Source organism: Bos mutus, chromosome 6, assembly GCF_027580195.1.
Source record: "Bos mutus isolate GX-2022 chromosome 6, NWIPB_WYAK_1.1, whole genome shotgun sequence".
Taxonomy (NCBI): domain Eukaryota; kingdom Metazoa; phylum Chordata; class Mammalia; order Artiodactyla; family Bovidae; genus Bos; species Bos mutus.
Window position 1 is genome coordinate 67,318,388 of NC_091622.1, and position 24,391 is coordinate 67,342,778.

At 37.0% G+C, this 24,391-nt stretch overlaps 1 protein-coding gene across 2 annotated transcripts in view; it reads right to left on the bottom strand.

The window, feature by feature from the left end:
* Positions 1 to 24,391, bottom strand: part of FRYL (FRY like transcription coactivator) — a 268,832-nt gene that overhangs the window by 171,814 nt on the left and 72,627 nt on the right. Inside the window, exon 4 of one of the 2 annotated variants that reach the window (XM_070372373.1) lies at positions 9,228 to 9,317. The exons of the other annotated variant lie outside the window; for it this stretch is intronic. The gene's annotated coding sequence lies outside the window, so the exon portion shown is untranslated. The remainder of the gene's footprint in view (positions 1 to 9,227; positions 9,318 to 24,391) is intronic. 2 annotated transcript variants of the gene reach the window in all.

A 24,391-nucleotide genomic window follows, 5' to 3' on the forward strand; every position in this document is an offset into this window, starting at 1 on the left:
TCAGAGCTTATTCTTAGTAAACCTTTGTAAACTATAAACTTTTATAAACTATAACTGTCACATAGAATGTCCAAATAAGATAATTTTTTTAGGGGCTAGAGCTCCAAAGAATTGATGCTTTTGCACTGTGGTGTTGGAGAAGACTCTTGAGAGTCCCTTGGACTGCAAGGAGATCCAACCACTCCATTCCGAAGGAGATCAGTCCTGGGTGTTCTTTGGAAGGAATGATGCTAAAGCTGAAACTCCAGTACTTTGGCCACCTCATGTGAAGAGTTGACTCATTGGAAAAGACTCTGATGCTGGGAGGGATTGGGGGCAGGAGGAGAAGGGGACGACAGAGGATGAGATGGCTGGATGGCATCACTGACTCGATGGACATGAGTTTGAGTGAACTCCGGGAGTTGGAGATGGACAGGGAGGCCTGGCGTGCTGCAGTTTGTGGGGTCGCAAAGAGTTGGACACCACTGAGCAACTGAACTGAACTGAGGGGTTAAATAATAGGTGATTTTTTTCACAATCTTAAAAAAAGAGGATTTTCTTCTGCTTAAGTTTCACATACATGGATCTAAAAGAATAAATCAGAACCTAAAGTGTCTCTTATATCTAATCAATTACTATGTGCATACAGCCAAAGGAAATCAACAGCTTCTTTGAGACAGAGCTACATAATTTAGGGCTTATTTTAGAAGTTCCATTTACACCAGGTCTTCCTTGTAACAGAAGGTGAATGAAAATGACACTTCCATTCATATGGAGAGTAATTCAACAAACCCATGTGAGCAGAGCCTGGGTTCTTAGCATTATACTGAAATGCAAAAAACAAAATAAGTAGCATTATTATTCCAACTATTATTCCCAACTTTAACAAACAGTAATGGACTAAGTATTTCCTTTCTAACCCTTGCCAAATGTTCATCACCCATATCACTGAGAACTACATACGCACTCAACAATTCTTCCAGGAGACCGGGCCAGAGTAGTACTATATTCCAAATGCTTCTCAATCTCTCAATTACTAACCAAACTTTTATATTACACAAATAATAACAGTCCTATCATCTTCAAGTAATTTCTCTATCTTCAACCTATCAATCAATCACATAGCTTAGAGCTTATTGCAAGCTCAACAAAGTGAAGTAAAAATTGCTCAGTCGTGTTGACTCTCTGTGACCCCATGGACTGTACTGTCCATGGAATTCTCCAGGCCAGAATACTGGAGTGGGTAGCCCTTCCCTTCTCCAGGGGATCTTCCCAACCCAGGGTTCGAACCCAGGTCTCCCGCACTGCAGGCAGATTCTTTACCAGCTGAGCCACAAGGGAAGCCTAAGAATACTGCAGTGGGTAGCCTATCCCTTTCTCCAGCGGATCTTCCAACCAGGAATCAAACTGGGGTCGCCTACATTGCAGGTGGATTCTTTACCAGCTGAGCTTAACCTATCAATTAATCACATAGCCTAGAGTTTATTGCAAGCTTGACAAAAGACTAGTCAAAATGTCAGTCAGTTTTCCATTTTATTCATTCCATAAATTCAGAATTCTCCAAGTTGTATCATTCATACATATTTTCTAGTCTAATCACCATAAAAAGATAGCTGCACAAATCATTTCTTGATGGCATATTCTTGGCAAAGCAGAAAAATTTATTTTGGATCATTTCCTTCAACAAACCTCTCCACCCTTTAGACTGTAATATTAAAGAATGTTTTTAAAATTTATAACATTTTTTAAAAATTCACAATTTCAATATTATCAGCCTTTGCTGAGGTCCTCTTGGCATGGGCCAGATACTGTAAAGCACAGGGAACAGAAGAAGGCTATGCCAGTCTTCTTGCCCCCAAGGAATCAGAAAGTAGATGTTCTTTCTTTTAATCAATTTCCATTTGATTCTATGTCCTTTTCACTGACATTTTAAGGATTCATGGAATCGGTTACTTGCTTTACATTTCTAAGTAGAAGGCAGATAACAGTATATCCTAATAAACTGAGTGTGTATATCAGGAAAAATTCTCAGTAAATCCTACAAAAATATTCCCATTTAGATATAGTATCCAAACAAATGTTCTTTAATAAACAATGAAGTTTGGACTTAACTGACTATATCATACAATCCAATCCAAGAAAATTTAATGTTCTACCAACCCAAAAGGAAATAAAAGTCTTCAATTATTAACAATTCTTAGGAACAGTACAAATATAATGGATTATGCCTTATATTACTACTACTACTAAGTCGCTTCAGTCGTGTCTGACTCTGTGCGACCCCACAGACGGCAGCCCATCAGGCTCCACCATCCCTGGGATTCTCCAGGCAAGAACACTGGAGTGGGTTGCCATTTCCTCCTCCAATCCATGAAAGTGAAAAGTGAAAGTGAAGTCGCTCAGTTGTGTCTGACCCTTAGCGACCCCATGGACTGCAGCCCACCAGGCTCCTCCGTCCATGGGATTTTCCAGGCAAGAGTACTGGAGTGGGGTGCCATTGCCTTCTCCGTGACTTATATTAACACCTTTTAAAATATCTCAGAAATTATTAAACCGTATCCAAATAATCATAATATGGAAAAAACAGAAACTTGACAAGTTTTTCTACAAAAAACGTTAAATATCCTATCACTCCCAGAGCCTTTCACAGTCCCTACAGATTTTAGCCTCTTTGGAAAGTCCTCATCATTTCTGGAGTTTAGAAAAGAGATTGAAAAGTTTTCGGTATGGAAGGAAAGATGCTCTTGGGTCTATGAGATAATTAACATCACACATGAAATATAAAAAAGAAAAATCAAAAAGGCTGTAGAAATCACTTCCTATTTTGCTTTATAATACAACAAAAAATTAACAATAATTATCTATAACAGTAGTTAACATTTACTTTTTAGTACACTTAATTCTACTTTCTCTATTTCCCAAATTGTCTACCATGAATTGGATTTAACATTTTAAAAATTCCTTTCCTTGGAGAAATCACTGATTCGAGGGCTAGAGCATAGAACACACAAGATAAGCCTGGAACATCTTGTAAGGGCAGGAAGTGGGAAAGGGCTCAAAAGACAAAATAATGTGGGTATGTCAAAGAAAAATGGGAGCCAAGTGATAGAGCTGCCAACAGTCAAAGCTAACACCTGGAGCAACAAAATAAACAATGTAGTATGGAATACTACAAAACCCAAAGTACAAAATAAATATGCATTGAGGCTGTACTTATATAAATAAATGATTAGGTAAATAAAGGAGAAGAGACAAATCTCATATTGTACACACAGAAGTGTTAACTTACTAGGCTTGACTGATATTCTTTGAAAGGTCTGCTTTGATTGGCCCCTGGCTGGCATCAAGGAACTTAAATTTTAAGAGGGGCCCACCATTCCCAGAACTGAAAAGAGCTGCTCAATTATGCATAAATTTTTGGTACAAACAATATAGTTTATGCTGAACAACTGCTTTCCTTCAGCAAGTCCAAAACGGGGTATGTGCCATGTCAGCAGCCCCAATAAAAATCCTGTAATCTGAGTCTACAATGAGCTTCTTTTCTATGAGGAGAAAAAGAAAGATAAAGAAAAAAAAAAAAAGACTCAAATGGAACACAGATAAAACAAACAATATCTAAAAAATACATTTAATGGCTGGCACCAGGAGAAGATTAGAGTTTGTGAAAGAAAAGATCAGTAAGTATGGAGAAATGGGAACATTAACTCTACAAAGTGAAGTCTAAATGATAAAACAAGGGGAGGAAATGCACAAAGCCTCAGTGACCTTTGGAGCAATATCAGGTAGTCTAATACATGTTGGAATATGCCAACCACATCATAAGCTAACTGCTGGAAACCAACGACAAAAGAGGAAAATCTCAAGAGCAGTTGAAGAAAATGATAAATTACATACAGTGGAACAAAGATAAAAATGAACACATGTTTCATCTGAAACTATACAAAGCAGAAGTTGGAATGCATGCTATCACTGAAAAGCTTAAAACTGATGACTTATAATTCTATTATCTGGTGAAAATATCTTGCAAAGATCAAGCAAAAACTTTTCTGAGACAGACAAAAACTGAAAGAATTTGTCACCAGTATATCTACATACAAAAAAACGTTAAAGAAAGTTCTTTAGGCAGAAGAAAAAATTATACTGGATGAAAACCTGTATAACCTGTATAACCTAAACAATATCATCGAAAACAAGTGATGGAAAGTGTCAGAAATGGTACACTGGCAGGAAGGAGAAGAACTTTTGCTTCTTGTTTTAAATTTTCTTTATGTTAATTGATGAAAGTGGTTAACAATCTACAACAAAATCAGGTTTATACTGTGTGTAAAAATAAAACATTTGACTACAATAGTACAAAGGATGAAGAGGAGAAACAAGTATAAAGTTTTAAGATGCTACATTCTACATAAAATGTGCTATCATTTGAAAGTAGACTACAATAAGGTAAAATTCATTTTTTAAACCCTAGATTTAAAACCCCTAATTTTATTTAAAAATTTTTAAATAATAAGCCAACAGTAGAATAAATTAGAATACTAAAAAGCAAAGGAGGAGGGGAAAACAGATGGGACAAACAGGAAACAACCACAAGATAGATTTAAACCCAACCATGTCCCTAATTAAATATAAACGGTCTAACCACTGTGTGAAAGCATCATGCCAGGTACAAAAAGGATAATTTAGTGAATAAAACAAAGCTTGAGCCCTTGGGAAGGTTGGGATCCAATGGTGGTGATAAACAGCACGTGGTATGTGGGTGTCCGTCCCTACATGCTGTGTGCTTAGTCGCTCAGTTGTCTCCAACTCTGTGACTCAATAGACTGTAGCCGGCCAGTCTCCTCTATCCATGGGATTCTCCAGGCAAGAATACTGGAGTGGGTTGCCATGCCCTCCTCCAGTGGATCTTCCCAACCCAGGGATCAAACCCAGGTCTCCCACATTGCAGGACTGGATTTTTTATCATCTGGGCCACCAGGGAAGTCCATGTCCCTACATACATACATCCAGATATAAAATAACCAGTTGTGATTAAGTGCTGTGATGGTAATAAAGGAGGTATAGTGACAGAGAAAATCAGAGAAGGCCTAGATAAGATAGAGTGATCAGGGAGATGGCCACTAACAGGGAACAATATCAAATATGAAATCTGTTCAGCAGTGGACCTTCTTCTGAAGAATGAATTTTATGGTTAATCCCCAAAAGGAAATCAGACTGAAATCAAAGTAACTCTGGCTGACCAGGGTTAGAGTATCAGAGCCCTCGCCACTTGCCTGAGGAGATTCTCAAAGAATCCCTGAATGACTAATAGGCCCCCACAAAATACTGAGGTCTATAACTGGATGCCGTAGAAGAGCTCTGATCAAGAACAAGGTCAGACAGACCAACCTGATTAGTGAAGGGGAGAACGGACTTGAGGAGAACACAGTGAAAGCTGATGGGCTGTCTAAATTGCTTAGGTAAGGGGTAAGGACTAAAAAGATAACTAGTATACATATTTAGTGGCTTCCCAAGTGGTGTTAGTGGTGAAGAATCTGCTGCCAAAGCAGGAGACACAAGAGATGCAAGTTCGATCCCTGGGTGGGAAAGATCCCCTGGAGAAGGAAATGGCAACTCACTCTAGTATTCTTGCCTGGAAAATTCCATGGACACAGGAGCCTGGCAGGCTAGTCCATGGGGCCGCAAAGAATTAGACCCAAATGAGCACACACATACTTAGAATAACTCAGAAAAGGGCAATAAAAATGGGACTAGGAAGACAGATTCCATTTTTTCTGAATAGGTACTTCTTGATGGACCTGGTGACTGTTAGCATAGGGAAAAAAAGAGGCAAACCTAAATAGTAAAAAAAAAAAAAGTGACCCCTACACTTAGGTGACTGGGTGGACAGTGGTAGTAAACATGGACCGGCAAGGGGTGGTTTGCAAGGGGTAACAAGGAGAGTTTGGGCAACATAAATCTCAAGTCTAAAAGAGGCATCAAGGCTAGAAGCAAGAGAAGAACAAAGACGGAAGTATACGGACAGCCATTCTCACAAGTTCTCCAGCTTCTCCATTTGTGAAGGGCGTAAACAGAGTTCACTATCTCCAAGTACATGCTAGCCAATACTAACCACAAATTAACAAATTCAGCTGAAACCAAGAAAAATAAAAACAAGCAGGAGACAATAATTTAAAAATGAAATAAACAAAGGAGTAATGATGGGACTCTTCCCCTGAAATATGAGGACCAGAATTCCATCTAGATTTCTGGAGAGAAAGGATTCAAGTCGTGACCAAATAAACTACTTATTTTAGAAGTATAAATCAAGTTTCTGAATTAATGGTCATACAACAGAGTCTCTAACAAAAATAAGCTTCAGACAATGTCACAGATTAGATCAATGCATTAGTGTATTCACAAGTTAGCAGCATAAAAGCAATAAAGAAGTTTTTTAACTAAGCTCAATAACTTGGAGAGTGGTTATCTATACATCAATATATTATTCAAGAATGCCATAAGGTATAATTACTGTTACCTTCCTGACACAGGGCATTGATTAATAGCCCAATTTATTCCTAGCCTTGAAGTTCTTTTTATATATTTCACACGTTAAAACAAAAAAATTGCTTCCTCTGTTTAAAATGAAGTAGTCCAGACCCTGTAATCATACTTTTCTTCTCTGCCCTCAAAAACCATACCAATTTGCTATCATTTGGCCCAGTGCTAAGACATTATTATTTCTTGAATTAAAACAAAAATCTATTTTTGAATATTTAAAACTGATTCCTGAGTTCCTTAAGAACTCTAGACACTAGAAATTAAATGTAATTGCCTGAAATTGTTTTTGGAAAATACAGGTGAAAAAAATCCAGATACAAATTTTCTAGTCAAAAGGTTATTGGATTTATATTTTTTACAACATGCACAATGTATATTCATTGCCCCCAAAGAAACTAGAATTCTTAATACTAAGATACTTTCATTGTCAGTACAGGATATACAGATGTACTGAGAAGAAAAAAGAGGATATGCATTATAACTGGTCAATCCTACTGGGAAAAATCACTGCACATGGTGATTGCAGCCATGAAATTAAAAGACGCTTACTCCTTGGAAGGAAAGTTATGACCAACCTAGACAGCTTATTAAAGAGCAGAGACATTACTTTGCCAACAAAGGTCCGTCTAGTTAAGGCTATGGTTTTTCCAGCGGCCATGTATGTATGTGAAAGTTGGACTGTGAAGAAAGCTGAGTGCCGAAGAATTGATGTTTTTGAACTGTGGTGTTGGAGAAGACTCTTGAGAGTGCCTTGGACTGCAAGGAGATCCAACCACTCCATTCCGAAGGAGATCAGTCCTGGGTGTTCATTGGAAGGACTGATGCTGAAGCTGAAACTCCAGTACTTTGGCCACCTCATGCGAAGAGTTGACTCATTGGAAAAGACTTGGATGCTGGGAGGGATTGGGGGCAGGAGAAGGGGACGACAGAGGATGAAATGGCTGGATGGCATCACCGACTCGATGGACATGAGTTTGAGTGAAGTCCAGGAGTTGGTGATGGACAGGGAGGCCTGGCGTGCTGCGATTCATGGGGTTGCAAAGAGTCAGACACGACTGAAAAACTGAACTGAACTTAACTGACTGGGAAAAACAGGTAAAATTCTATGGACCATAATTGAAAGTGAATTTAAAATGTATTGCCCAAAGAAGAACTTTTTTGAATGTGAAAATGGGCACTAGCTAGTAACAACATGTCAGAACAGAGATGTAAACCATTAACTGGCCAAAGTCAATGGAGACCAATGGTCACGTTCTCCATGAAGCACCATCACAAAGCAAAGGCTCATGACTTCCTGCCAACACTTGTCTTTCTGAATTTTTCTCACATTGTCAGTAGCACAATAAGTTTTCAATGAACTAGAAGTTTTTATTGTTAGGGCCACTTTTTAATACCATTCTTACTTTTAAAACAAAAGGGTGAGTTGGCAAGGCTGTAATAAAGAATACGAAAGGAAAGGAAGTACCAAACTGCAGAAGCAACCAAATGTAAAGACAAAAATTACACTTAGGAAGTAGAGTACCAGCAGTTTTAGGAAGATGAAGAGATTGTTTATTGTAATTAAATGGGAAAGCCTAAAACCCAGGAAATGTTTATGAATGATCAATCTTAATCACAATGTATTATATTATATTAAAAACTAATTTGGAAGAACCTACCTTCCTAACATTAATATTCTTTAAAACCTCATTCTAAACCTTGTAAATCAGAACCCACTTCTTTATAAGATTCCCTAGGTCATTCTTACGGAGAAGGCAATGGCACCCCACTCCAGTACTCTTGCCTGGAAAATCCCATGGATGGAGGAGCCTGGTAGGCTGCAGTCCATGGGGTTGTTAAGAGTCAGACGTGACTGAGTGACTTCACTTTTACTTTTCACTTTCATGCATTGGAGAAGGAAATAGCAACCACTCCAGTGTTCTTGCTTGGAGAATCCAAGGGACAGGGGAGCCTGGTGCGCTGCTGTCTATGGGGTCGCACAGAGTCGGACACGACTGAAGCGACTTAGCAGCAGCAGCAGCAGGTCATTCTTAAGCACAGTAAAGCTTAAGAAGAGCTAATTTTAAGATATATTTATATAAAATATAAGATATACTGATATAAAATTATCTTGCTTGTGTCATTTTTAGCACATCTTATTTAAAAATAATAACAAATATTTATTTAGAAATAGAGATTAACAAAATTCAGAGCCCTAAGATATAATAAATTTTCTGCATTCCTTATAAAGAACTTTTTAGAGTTTTTTTAAAAGTTTCTAGAAATATATGCCAGTTTATACTTCTTGAGAACAGCATAAGAGATCTTATCGGATGGCTTACCTAACCTTAAATAACCACTCTTTAGAAACAGAAAATTCTGCCAAAAATGTATGTGTGCGTGCTCAGTCATGTCCAGCCCTTTGCAGCCCCATGGACTGTAGCCTGCCAGGCTGCTCTGCTCATGGAATTTTCCAGGCACAAATACTGGAGTGAGTTGCCATTTCCTACCCCAGGGATCTTCCTGACCTAGGGACTGAATCCATGTTTCTTGCATCTCCTGCACTGGCAGGCAGATTCTTTACCACTAGCACCATGTGGGAAGCATCAAAAGTTTAAATAAAAGTAGACTTTAAAACTCAGTTAATGTGCCAATAATTTACATCTATAATATCTAAAATTATTTTATATTATTACTTAACAGTTTGAATAAATCAACGATAGAATGTTTACTTTGCTGATACGGCGTTTGGAAAAACAATTCTCAAAGGCGGACTGATCCCCATCTTGATCACCATCTGTCTATAAAGAATCCTTGTGTTTCTAAAAAAAGAAATATGCAATGAATTACCTTTAGAGTTAATTTATTCTATTTTAAAAATGACTAGGTTTAAAAAACTTTATGGCTAAAGTAAGGCAAGGTGCATATTCTATCTACATATGTAGCAGGATGGGATGCTAAAGGTGGCTGGAAAGTACAGGGATAGCCTAGTAGACAATGAGTTCCATTATGGAAAGGTCCATAAAACAAGATTATTGATAAAAAGCAACTATTTTAGAACTCCACATCAGGGTATTAAGGGCATACAGGAAATCTGTTAAGCCAACAATTGTTATCTTTAAAGAATGAACCATATGGCCTTCCACAAATAGAGACTCACAGATTTTTTTTTTAACTGAAGAATCTTTAGAGATCATGAAACATAGTCCCTCAAATCTTAGATGAGACAACTGAAGCCCAGGGAGGATAAATGATATAATTGGATCCAAATCAAATTAATGAATATTTAATGAATACCTACTGTGGATAACACACTATTCCAAGAGTTACAGAAACTAAGTTTAACAGTGGAGCCCTTCTTCAAGCGGTCCATTCTCTACTTCCCAGGTAAATCACCTGTATGTAGCTCTCTGATGTTAGCAATATCCTTTTCCATATTCTAGCTTAGAGCTGGAACACTTAGGTCCCTAGACCAAATCTGGTTCATCGCTTGATTTGTAAAGAAAGCTGTACTGAAACACAGCCACACACATTCTTTCACATTTCATCCAGGCTTCTTTTTTTCTACAGAGTCAAAGCTAAACAGTTATGACAGAGACTTATGGCCCCCAGATCCTAAAATATTTACTACCTGGCCCTTCCCAGAAAAGGCTTGCCAATCTCTATTCTAGATCACTTTTTGCTTTGATTTGAAGGGTGTTTTTTCCCCCACCTTTTTTCCTTTTCAAACTAATGGAAGGCTGGTTTTGCCTCAGGAACCACTGCCCACTGAGCAATGTGCTAGATGGTTTTGAAGGAAAAAGTCAGTGAGCTAAATATGGCAACTGACAGCAGCTCTCCATAACAAGTGAAAACTTGCTCTGGCACATAAAGGAGAAGAATCAAAGGACAGAAGACTCTTAACTTTCAACAAACATTTAATAAGTGCTTACTAAGTGCCTTCCATGGGGCTAAGCTCTGGGGCTACCCACATAGATAAGACCAACTTAGTTCTCAAAGAATTCACTACCTAGAAAAAGAAGCAACACTTTTATATTAAATGGAATAACAGAAGTTAGTGGACAAAGACAGAGAATAGTTAACTGAAGTTAGGGGTGACAGAAACTAGTTAACCCCAAGGACAATCACACAGAGACTTCTATTCCCCCTACCGAGTTCCAGCTGCAGGAAGTAAGCATGATTAGAAGCTTATATCTACGGATTGTTGCCTCAACCCAAAGGCCACAACGTATAGGTGGGTAGAGTTAACCCTTGGACTGGATGTTGCTTCCTGATTCCCTTTATAGCACACTTTATTTTTGTTTAAACTTTCTAGTATAATTCTTTTAGTTACATTTTAAATTTACACTCAGCTTTAGTCATCTTAACCTACTCTGCTGTGCATGTTTTAACCTCTATATTCTTTTTTGAGAATCTTCCAATATAGACATTATTTTTTATCAGTTTTTCACCTTTTTATGCATTATTTCTAATATTTGTTTATATTTTTCTCATCCCCTTTTGTTTCAACTATTTTATCTTAGACATGCTATCTCCTGCCTTTTGTTTCTCTAACTGAGAATAAGCAGGAGTGATGATCAAAATAGCCACCAGGAAAGTATGGTAACTGAACAATGTAACCAGCCCAGCCTCAGAGTGGAGGCGGGTCCAGGGAACCCTGGTGTGGCGAAGACTCACCAATTAGTTGACAAAACCTGAGGTGGTCAAGGTCTTCCCTTACAGCTCAGTTGGTAAAGAATCCACCTGCAATGCAGGAGATCCCAGTTCGATTCCTAGGTCGGGAAGATCCATGGGAGAAGGGATAGGCTACCCACTCCAGTATTCCTGGGCTTCCCTTGTGGCTCAGCTGGTAAAGAATCTGTCTGCAATGCGGGAGACCTGGGTTCAGTTCCTGGGTTGGGAAGATCCCCTGCAGAAGAGAAAGGCTAAGAGGGTCCTGGGGTAGGGCAGGAGGGCTGAAACTGCAGGAACACTTGGGGAAGGGATGTGGCTATAGCTGAATATCAACTGATAGCAGAAATTGTAGTATTTTAACAACCGGTATCACCACACCAGGGTTGATACTAGATCAACATCAGTTCTGTGATTAGGAAAACAGCAGAGTAAGTGGGATAGAGAAGAAATCATTCCAGGCCTCTTAAAAATGGAGACAGGTACATCTCTATTTCAGTTAAGTTTCTTGCAAGTCCTTTCTAAAAGGACATTACAGGCAGACTTCTAAAAGTCTTTCTAAAAGCCAAAGAAGTAAAGACCCTGCCCCTAATTCTAGCCACATTTAACTGCCCCGATTTTCAAAAATATACATCCATGTAATTTGAGGAGACAGTTCAAAGTGACCCTTCTTAAAAAGTCTTAGGTGAACTTTAAAACCAGCCAAGAGAAACTACTGAAGTAATACTGTTACACCAACTTCTAAAAACCTTCATATCTGAATCACAAGACCATTTGGCCGTAGCTATTTGGAAGAGCACACATTATAGACAAAGAAGGAAAGCACAGGAGAAGGTGTTGCAACCCAAGCTCCCATGATCTGTCAGGAAGCTATAAATCACATGCTAAAATGGTTCAGAATTATGCACAATGAAAGACCTAGATCCAAATTCCTAGAATGTTTTTTATGATGGAATGCTCCAAAGATAAATTCTAGCTAAACTGATTCATCTACCTCCAAGTCAAAAATTCAAAATTCTCTGTAAACAATAATAGCCACCGTGTATGGAACTGTGTATCAATTTCATTGCCATTTTTGGTAATCTTAAAAACAATGCTACATAGAAAATATCATTCAAATTGCCAGGTGAAGTCAACTGGCCTAGAGAGATTAAGTAGCCTGTTCAAGGACACATAGCCAGTCACAGTAGAGCTCAGCTCAGGTTGGATCAAAGCCCCAACTCGACTCTGTTCTCAATACTTCACTGCCTCTCTCCTCTCACACTTGGAGGTCTTTCCAATATCACTTCTCTATCATGAGAAATCTCATAGACTCAGAGAAGGCGTGAAAGTAACCACCCACAAGGCTTCTCCTACAACCTTCAGTAAGTACTGCCTGAAAAGTAACCAAAGGCCCACTTAAGGAAGCAGTCCTACTTGATTTCAGGACAAGACCCTGACACTGGGGAAGGCTGAGGGCAGGAGGAGAAGAGGGGGACAGAAGATGAATTGTTTGGAAGGAATCATTGACTCAATGGACATGAGTTTGAGCAAGCTCAGGGAAATGGTGGACAGGGAAGCCTGGTGTGCTGCAGTCCGCGGGGTCACAAAGAGTTGTGCATGGCTTAGTTACTGAAAAATAACAACAATGAAAAGCTCAGGACTTCCAAAACGTATTTGCGCATAAAAAAGAATTCTTGAACTCCTTCATACACTTACACATGAAAACAAGCTATCACTTGGGTCAAATCAGAAATTCTAAAGCAGACTGAAAAAGACCTGGAGCTCAAGTTCTTCCATGATACTACTGTGCCCACCAATCTTTAATGACATCTGAATTTCAAAGGATTCTCCATCTCTTTTGGTCTGTTAGCATTTGAAATGGCAAAAGAAAAACTTCACCTCGATTTTTTCACAAGACTTTCTCTAAATTCCCTATTAATAGTCTAGTCTTTGATGAACACTTAGAACACTCTTTACTCATTTCATTCCCATCTTAAAACAAACTGGTCTGCCATGGTATTCCTCTACCCAATATAGGGTGTATCAAACAAAAGCAAGTTATTCGAGTGACATAAAATCTAACCACTGAGAGCAATGGTTCGACACAAACAAAACTAAAAAGATCACTTATTAAGAAAATCCAGTTGGTAATAGTTAGCATCCCCCATTCTTCACTAGTCACTTCTTCACTAGTCAGTTCAGTTGCTCAGTCACGTCTGACTCTTTGCAAACCCATGGACTGCAGCACGCCAGGTTATCCATCCCTGTCCATCACCAACTCCCAGAGTTCATTCAAACTCATGTCCATTGAGTCAGTGATGCCATCCAACCATCTCATCCTCTGTTATCCCCTTCTCCTCCTGCCCCCAATCCCTTCCAGCATAAGGGTCTTTTCAAATGAGTCAGTTCTTCATATCAGGTGGCCAAAGTATTGGAGTTTCACCTTTAGCAACAGTCCTGCCAATGAATACTCAGGACTGATTTCCTTTAGGATGGACTAGTTGGATCTCCTTGCAGTTCAAGGGACTCTCAAGAGTCTTCTCCAACACCACAGTTCAAAAGCATCAATTTTTTGGCGCTCAGCTTTCTTTATAGTCCAACTCTCACATCCATACATGACCACTGGAAAAACCATAGCCTTGACTAGACGGACCTTTGCTGGCAAAGCAATGTCTCTGCTCTTTAATAAGCTGTCTAGGTTGGTCATAACTTTTGGAGCCCCCCAAAATAAAGTCTCTCACTGTTTGCATTGTTTCCCCATTTATTTGCCATGAAGTGATGGGACCAGATGCTATTATCTTAAAGTTTTCTGAATGTTGACTTTTAAGCCAACTTTTTTCAACTCTCCTCTTTCACTTTCATCAAGAGGCTCTTTAGTTCTTCACTTTCTGCCATAAGGGTGTAGTCATCTGCATATCTGAGGTTATTGATATTTCTCCCAGCAATCTTGATTCCAGCTTGTGCTTTATCCAGTCCAGCATTTCTCATGATGTATTCTGCATATAAGTTAAATAAGCAGGGTGAAAATATACAGCTTTGACGTACTCCTTTCCTGATCTGGAACCAGTCTGTTGTTCTATGTCCGGCTCTAACTGTTACTTATTTACCTGCATACAGATTTCTCAGGAGGAAGGTCAGGTGGTCTGGAATCCACATTGCTTTAAGAATTTTCCAGAGTTTGTTGTAATCCACACAGTCAAAGACTTTGACATAGTCAATAAAGCAGAAGTAGATGTTTTCCTGGAACTTTCTTGCTTTTTGATGATTCAATGGATGTTGGCAATTTGATCTTTGGTCCCTCTGCCTTTTCTAAATCCAGCTTGAACATCTGGAAGTTCACAAGTCATGTACTGTTGAAGCCCGGCTTGGAGAATTTTGATCTTTACTTTGTTAATGTGTGAGATGAGTGCAATTGTGTGGTAGTTTGAGCATTTTTAGCACTGCCTTTCTATGGGATTGAAATGAAAACTGACCTTTTCCAGTCCTGTGGCCACTGCTGAGTTTTCCAAATTTGCTGGCATATTGAGTGCAGCACTTTCACAGCATCATCTTTCAGGATTTGAAATAGCTCAACTGGAATTCCATCACCTCCACTAGCTTTGTTCATAGTGATGCTTCCTAAGGCCCACTTGACTTCATATTCCAGGATATCTGGCTCTAGGTGAGTGATCATACCATCATAATTATCTGGGTCATGAAGATCTTTTATGTACAGTTCTTCTGTGTATTCTTGCCACCTCTTCTTAATATCTTCTGCTTCTGTTAGGTCCATACCATTTCTGTCCTTTATCAAGCCCATCGTTGCATGAAATTTCCTTGGTATCTCTAATTTTCTTGCAGAGATCTCTAGTCTTTCCCATTCTATTGTTTTCCTCTGTTTCTTTGCATTGATCACTGAGGAAGGCTTTCTTATCTATCCTTGCTATTCTTTGGAATTCTGCATTCAAATGGGTATATCTTTCCTTTTCTCCTTTGCCTTTCACTTCTCTTCTTTTCACAGCTATTTGTAAGGCCTCCTCAGACAACCATTTTGCCTTTTTGCATTTCTTTTTCTTGGGGATGGTCTTGATCACTGTCTCTTGTACAATGTCACAAACTTCCGTCCATAGTTCTTCAGGCATTCTGTCTATCAGATCTAATCCCTTGAATCTATTTGTCACTTCCACTGTATAATCATTAGGGATTTGATTTAGGTCGTACCTGAATGGTCTAGTGGTTTTCCCTACTTTCTTCAATTTAAGTCTGAATTTGGCAATAAGGAGTTCATGATATGAGCCACAGTCAGCTCCCAGTCTTGTTTTTGTTGACTGTATAGGGCTTCTCCATCTTTAGCTGAAAAGAATATAATCAATCTGATTTCGGTGTTGACCATCTGGTGATGTCCACGTGTAGAGTCTTCTCCTGTGTTGTTGGAAGAGGGTGTTCGCAACGACCAGTGCGTTCTCTTGGCAAAACTCTGTTAGCCTTTGACCTGCTTCATTCTGTACTTCAAGGTCAATTTGCCCATTACTCCAGGTATTTCTTGGCTTCCTACTTTTGCATTCCAGTCCCCTATAATGAAAAGGACATCTTTTTTGGGTGTTGGTTCTAGAAGGTCTTGTAGGTCTTCATAGAACTGTTCAATTTCTTAAAACTCAACCAAAAAGCATTTGGAATTTTATAACAAGTCCTACATTTTGATTTCTTCCTCCTAGGGAACTATGGTGAACACCTCAAGAGAGATATACCAGCATTCTATTTAAATGTTTATATTCCATGAAGTCATTAACACTTTGTAATGAAATGAAAATGGTATCTTAATGTGAGTCTCAATTGTTTTTGTTAAAGTCATGTGAAACAGCTATATACTTAATCAGCTTACCTAACCAGAGTGTTATAAAAATAATTATCAACTGTTCATTAAAGTGCAACAAAGGATCTGAAAAAGATGCAGACACATCGAAATTACAGTATTTTCCTATTGAAATATCACTCTTAATTAAAATGAAAGCAGCAAAAGAAAAAAGTACGTGTTCCTTAGTGGAACAATCAATCTTGATAGATATACTAGTGTTTTAAAAAACATTTCATACATAAAAATTCAAAAACATCAAACACTGCCATGATGTAGAATAAAAGGACAGTGGCATTACTGTGTCACTTGGTAGCCAAGAAACCTCAAATAATTTGGTTAAGCCTCCCTGAACTAAAATTTTGTGTAACAACATATCTTAAAGGGTTTTCATGAGGACTTAGATAACATCTGCTTGCTGCTGCTAAGTCGCTTCAGTCGTGTCCGACTCTGTGCGACCCCATAGACGGAAGCCCAGCAGGCTGCCCCGTCCCTGGGATTCTCCAGGCAAGAACACTGGAGTGGGTTGCCATTTCCTTCTCCAATGCATGAAAGTGAAAAGTGAAAGTGAAGCCGCTCAGTCGTGTCCGACTCTTCGAGACCGCATGGACTGCAGCCTACCAGGCTCCTCCGTCCATGGGATTTTCCAGGCAAGAGTACTGGAGTGGGTTGCCATTGCTTCTCCAACATCTGCTTAGTTAACCAATATTTATTGAGCAACTATTATATTCCAAACCCTGAAACACATCAGTAGACAGAGCAAAGTCTATGCTCAACTTATATTTTATTTGAGGGGAAAAAGAGAGAGGTATGCACTAAATGGGTAGACAAATGAGACCATTTAAGTAACTGGTAAATTAAAGCAAGGAAACAAGACCCAGAATAATAAGGTGTTCAAATAATGTTGATACATACTCAGTTCTGCTCAATGTCCCATTATCTCTGTTCTTGGTAAATTATAAAAGTCAGCCATAATATATTTACACTCACTTATTCTTGACTATAAACAGAATGAACAACAACAAAATTAAGGTTGATTCCATCTGAATAAAAATAACCCAACCCTGGAGATACAAGGATTTTGCAGCTGTTACAACAGAAGCCTGTGAAAACACACCGCCTGATTCTTAGGATCTGACTCATAACTATGCCTAACATTCATTCTCCTTCAATGGTCAGTCAACACTAGTATATTCTGAATCAGTGAAGGGCATTTTTTCCCCACCAACTCTTATGCCTGAAGATAAATATTAATATTAATAGAATTGGCATGAATAATATCTATCAGAAAATCAGCCTTTGATTACATAATTAGGACTCTACACAAAAAGTATACAGATATTTGAGGATTTATGAATAAGATTACATAACATGAACACAGGAAAATTGTAATTCCTTTTCCTATTAAGGAAATAGTTTAGTAAATAAATGATTTACTTCTTTACAACAAATTTACAACATTATGCAGCCATATAAAGTAGAGTCTCTTTACTGTAAATTCTAACTGTTAGCTAATTATTTAATCAAAAAGCTCCATTACAGTAGGAATCAGGAGGGGAAAAACAAGTTAACCTTTAAGTTAAAAGTTTTAACCTAAACATAAAATCCATGTTTATTCCCTAGCTTTCTGATGTAGTGCCAAGTCCTTGTCTCTTAAGGTGAATTTGCTGATTACTCAACTATTGTCTTTCCCGTCTAGATTCCAGTCCATGTACATCACCTATGATAACCCAGTCTCAATTTCTTCAAAGTGGAGTGGGAAGTTAAAGGGCTCTAAGAGCAAAATCCTTCTTGAACACTTCTCTGACCTATGTGTAATTTAAAACAAATTTTCTTGAGGAATTCACTTCTGTGGAGTATAACAAAAGTATTCAACTTTGTTTATACCAAAATAACTTTCTTTTCAGCCTCAGCTTTTCCTGAGTTATGTGATACCTAATTAAAATACATGATCACAGTTATAAGTATAATTGGCATAAACAAGTTTGGTTGAAAACACAAGTCTTGGTAAGCCCACAACTAAACTTGTTAGGAGCAGAAGTGGTGGCAGGGGATTTAAACGGTGTGCAGTGTACTACCAGCAATTGTTAATATATTCTACAGAGAAATAAAAGATTTTAGGTAAATTCAGTGGGTTGTTTGAGAATTTCTATCAACTTTTAAAACATCAGGTTAGTTAATGTTTAGAGAAAGTTTAAAAAATGAAAAAATTTATCAAAAGCAAAGAAAAATGTTCTTCCAAATATCAACCCCTGCAAATATGCATATTTTTTTTAAAGAAACCGTAAACATCTATAAATACTTCTGGAGTTAAAAGACACAAGGTCAATATCTATATACTGCAAACTTATTCTCAATTTGTCCTCTCACAAAAGTACAATTATCAATTCATATGATTGATCCAATCCAATCTAAATTCCTTAGAAATAACTTTTATTTTGAATGAACAATGAAAGAAGTTGGAAACAACTGACTCAAGTACAAAGCTATGAGATTACATACAAGTTTTTCTCTAAAAGAGTACTTCCTTCTTTGCACTACTGATATGAAATCTCTTCATCCTCTTGGTTTCTCCTTTCATTAAATAAGCAAAACTGTAACACCCTTTAGAAGAACTGTACCCAGTTCTTTGAATCACTTCTGAATAAACTATTGCATTATCTCTATCCCAGAACCACCAGCAAACAGGAGGTAAAATTTATTCACGCTGGTTCTAAGGAATCAATGTGTAGACTGGTGTTAATCATGTGCATAGACTGGTGTAAAACACGGTATCAACTTTTGAGATTAAGAAAAGGACTTTATTGGTAAAGTGAAATTTAAGAAACCAAATCTTTGTACAGATATTGCCAAAGAACTCCATTAAATTAATTTTAATAGTCATTTCCTAAAGTTGAGATTTATTTTTGAAGAGAAAAACGAGGTAAGAGCAATTCCACAAAGGACCCGTAGCCTCTGAAACGTCAAACAACAGATTCTTCAGTTGTTTCAGTTCCATAATTTTGCTTTATTTTGACTGATTGGTAAAAATGATATACAGTAAAGAAAGTCTTTTAACTGGCAAATCGAATGCTTTTTTGCAAATTAATATAAATTATAAAATCCCATTATTATAATTTATAACATATATATTATGTCCAAAAATATGTAAAGTAGTCTTTTAAAATAAAAAAGGAGCCATATTAAACTAATGGGCATAGGATATTACATTTAAACACAGGTCCCTTATATAGGAGTTTGAGCAAGCTCTGAGAGCTGGTGATGGACAGGGAAGCCTGGAGTGCTGCAGTCCGTGGGGCTGCAAAGAGTCGGACACGACTGAGTGACTAAACTGAACTGACAGTGAAGAAAGCAATTAAATGATTCAAGATTGAAAGCTAAAGACTAAATTTCTAATAACATAAATAACTACATATACTAATATATTCATATTGCTTATTTATGCATATCTACATTATTGAACACAAAACTAACTGCTGAATGATTCACAGATTTTAATTGAAATTAAGAGTCACTTTATTTGGGGGGCTCCAAAATCACTGCAGATGGTGATTGCAGCCATGAAATTAAAAGACAGTTGTTCCTTGGAAGAAAAGCTATGACCAACCTAGACAGCATATTAAAAAGCAGAAACATTACTTTGCCAACAAAGTTCCATCTAATCAAAGCTATGGTTTTTCCAGTAGTCATGTATGGATGCGAGAGATGGACTATAAAGAAAACTGAGCACCAAAGAATTGATGCTTTTGATTTGTGGTGTTGGAGAAGGCTCTTGAGAGTCTCTTGGACTGCACGGAGATTCAACCAGTCAATCCTAAAGGAAATCAGTCCTGAATATTCATTGGAAGAACTGATGCTAAAGCTGAAACTCCAATACTTTGGCCACCTGATGAGAAGAACTTACTCATTTGAAAAGATCCCAATGCTGAGAAAGATTGAAGGCGGGAGGAGAAGGGGACGACAGAGGATGAGATGGTTGGATGGCATCACTGACTCAATGGACATGAGTTTGAATAAGCTCCAGGAGTTGGTGATGAACAGGGAAGACTGGTGTGCTGCAGTCCATGGGGTCGCAAAGAGTCAGACACAACTGAGAGACTGAACTGAACTGAACTAAGGAGTCACTAACCATCAGTGGTCTCACCTCCATTTTATACACTCAAAAGTGAAGAGTGAAGAGTATAAAAAAAATAACTTCTACTACCAGTACATTCTAGATATCAATATTTATTTCTTCTTAAAAGTTCCTTCTCTTTTCTTCTACATAATATTTTAACAGAAAGCATGGTTTCTTCTAAATATGACTCTATTTTTCAAAATGACAAGAAATAGTGTTAAGGAGAATACAAAGAAATAGGGATACTGCCCTGGGGAGCTTGAACTGAAAATACCTTTGAAAGATAACTTGGCCTTGTCTACCAAAATTTTCAATGCACACAGAGATTTATACTAAGAAGCAATCATACAAAAGCATAAAGTAATACAATAAATAGATAATAAAGTAATAAAAAATAAATGGATATTTATTAAATAATTACCTCTAATAATTTACAACTAAAGTCACTCTAAGTGTTCATCAATAAGAATAAACTATTGTATCACACAATGGAGTGCATAGTTTAAATGAGACAGAAAAATGTTTATGATGCATTAAATGAAAAAGCAAGTATTGAAACAGTTTAGATGGTAAATATCATTTTTAAATTCTATAAATAAAATGCATAAGTGCATATTAAATACACATGGAAAACAGCTATAAATCAAATTTCCAAAGGATTTAGAGAAAATCTTTTCTTTCTACTAAATATTATGTTAATTTATAGGAGCAGTTAAGTATTCCCTATAATAAAAATCAATAATCATAAAGAACATTTTAATATCTTAAAGTGTTTTAATCAAAATAGTAAAGCAGGCATTTTTCATCATCTTCCTAAAGATTTTCTTTTTTAAAAAATATTTTCTAGCTACTATATGCAAATCTGATTTTTCTCCTAACACATGAGTACCATGCTCTCAAACTTTAAAATGCATTATATTCAACTTTGCAGAATTATATGAAACAAAGGTACTGTGACACAAAATAATCACAATTATATTCAAAATTGTAGGATTTTTTTTTTATAGTTCACCTCAAATACTCCTTATCTTTTAGAACAAAAGAATGGGACTTTTAAAAAAGTGATTTCTGTAACAATAGATAAAACTCAGTATCTTCTTTTTCACTTATATATGGTATAAGTTGCAACAATAACATTTTTGTCAATAAGCATAATCAAAATATTTTCCACAATCACTAAACTGTTAACTTCATTAATGGCTTTATCTTGATCTACAGCAATCAATATTTCTCCATCTCAACTCGAAGCAATCAATATTTCTCCATCTAAATCCTAAGCAAAATTTCTGATACTAAAAACATTTATGCCAACTATATATTTACTCTATTTAAAAATTTTTTTAATATTTAAACTTTCAAATAAAGATTTATGCTCACTAGAATGCATACTTGTAAAAATAATTTTACTTTTCTAAAATACTTTTTATTAAAGGGTTGAAAACACATCTTTACTTTACCTCCTTGTTGATGTTGGTGTTTGTCATAATGACTGTGACAGAAATGGATTCCACCTTCCTGATCTATTGTCTTCTCTGATGAAAGCAAACCAAGACGTTTCAATTTCAGTAACCTTGGAGAACTTTCCTGAAAACTCTCTCCAGGGCCCAAAACCATATTTCCCGAAACAACAGGAGGAGCAACTCTTTTCAAAAATTCCATATTAAGGTTCTTCTACATTACTGGACCCACAAGTACACAGAAAGGTTTTTGTACCAACTTCCTTGATGAGAAGGTAAGGTTCACTCTTTGTGTCAAAGAGCAAAGAAACGTCATGTGAACTTAGGTGGGTCAACTACCAGCTGTTTTGAAGCTGATTTTTAGGACATTTGCTGTTCATACTGATAAGAAGTCAAACAGCTACCAACTGTGAAACTGCACCTCATATATACATATACAAGTGCATGTACAATGGGTGGTAACAGCAATACTGAGACTATAAAATGCTTAGCATCCATCTAGTTTAACGTTTAGACTTTGAAAACCTACACTGTGATAATGTTAGGACAAATTTACTTTGGTCTGAGGTGTGTCTTATTTTAAACACACTTAACAGCTGAAATGTGAAACAGTAACTTGAATTGAAAAGATAATTCTGATCATTCCAGAAATTCACTAGCAGACTGCAGGAAGATCAAGTTTTATAGAAGGTGAAAAGGAGTAATTTAAAACTATACTGTATTATGAACATCCCAATGTACTTTTACTTTTATTGTATTTTCTGCTGCTGTGGTTCTGCTTTACCTTCTGGTGGTTGTTTCATTTAAAAGTTTATCTTTTCTAATACATCTGTGGTGGTGGTGGTTTAGTCACTAAGTCATGTCTGACTCTTGCAACCCCATGGACTGTAGCCTGCCAGGCTCCTCTGTCCATGGGAATTCTCCAGGCAAGAATACTGAAGTGGGTTGCCATTTCCTTCTCCAGGGAATCTTCCTGACCCAGTAATCAAACCCAGGTCTCCTGCACTGCAGACAAATTCTTTACCAATTTGTACCAATGTACTTTTAAACACACACCAAAAAAACTTCATTATAATCAATCATAAGTTATAATCTTAAAATCATAAGTTATCTACAGTAGCAAAGGAAATCTTGGGATGAATTACTAAAAAAAAAAATTGATAATTTAAAATATATGAATCTAAGAAAATAAAATTGAACAGTTTAAAGTATAAATATTTAATTCAATAAACCCAGTAATCAACCTTACATAATTTATTTCCAAATAACTAAGCATCCTATTAAATATTTTAAAATAGCAAAAGTAACTGATCCTACTGCCTTATTGTAATCCAGAAGCATGATAAAATGTGCCAGTGAAAGGTACTAAATAAGACTTTGTGCACTTTAATATCTTCTTTTCTCCCTTTCTTTGCCTGCCCTCTGGTGGGGTTACTAAGTGACCAAGAAAGAAACAAAAACAAACAAAAAGGAACAGATAAGACATAAACTTCCCTAAGTAGTCAAATTGATAACTTTGAAGGATACACACTTAAGAGAAAAAAAAATCTGATTCATTTAGTGAAACACAATCTTTTTCTTCCAGCACTCAGTAGGAAGAGAAATGATCTACATATATTAAAAGATGAAGCATAAAGTTGTCTACATAGATATCAAGGAAATTGCTGTAATATAAAAACAAGTAAATTTCTGGTCTGAATTGTGATGTGCTTAGTCACTCAGTTATGTCTGACTCTTTGCGACCCCATGAAGTATAACCCACCAGGCTCCTCTGTCCATGGGGATTCTCCAGGCAAGAATACTGGAGTATGTTGCCATGCCCTCCTCCAGGGGATCTACCCAACCCAGGGATTGAACCCAAGTCTCCAGCATTGCAGGCAGATTCTTTACTATCTGAGCCACCAGGGTCTGAATAGATGAGTTTTTAATCCTTAACATTAATAAGGAAGTCAATTATTCTCTATTTCATTCACTTAAAAGATATTAAGTAAAAATCCTCTATACATAAAGCATTAATATATTATTAAGGTTCAGAGGAAATTTAGAGGATTTATTCACACAAATCCTCTCTCATGGAATTCTACAGTAAAAAGGAGGGAAAAAAAACAAGGAAGTCAAGTAAAGGACTCAAGTTTCTTGCCCTAAAGCAAGGCTATACCAACTAGAAAGAAACACTGACTTTAAAAAAAATCCTTCTCAGAAGTAGATTCTCTCTTAACCCTGGAGCACAGAAGGATAAAAATTATGTGATCATCCTATTGCCAACACACTGCAAAAACAAACCGGTCAGAACCATAATCCACGTCCTTTAATAACCTAGAAGTTATCCCTGTATCTTCCCAGGTTTTTATTTTTGTTTCTTCCATCTCACCTCATTCATATTTTTTAAACTGAAGGACAACTGGCTTATAATATTATATTAGTTTCAGGTGTACAAGATAGTGATTTGACATTTTTATATGGATAATTATGAAATGATCACCATGGTAAGTCTAGTTACCACCTGTCACACACACAGCATTACTACAATATTACTGACTATATTCCTATGCTATACATTACATCTCCATGACTTATTTTATAAGTAGAAATTTGTACCTCTTGATCTCCCTCACCTATCTCACCTATATCCCCATGCCCTCCCCTTTAGCAAACCTGTTTGTTCTCTGTGTCTATGAGCTATTTCTGATTTATGTGTGTTACTTTTTTTGAGATTCCACATATAAGTGAAATCACATGGTATTTGTATTCCTCTGCCCGACTTACTTCACTTAACATATACCCTCTAGATTCATGCTGTCCTTTTGTTTATTTCCTCTCTACTGATATGGTCTCTTG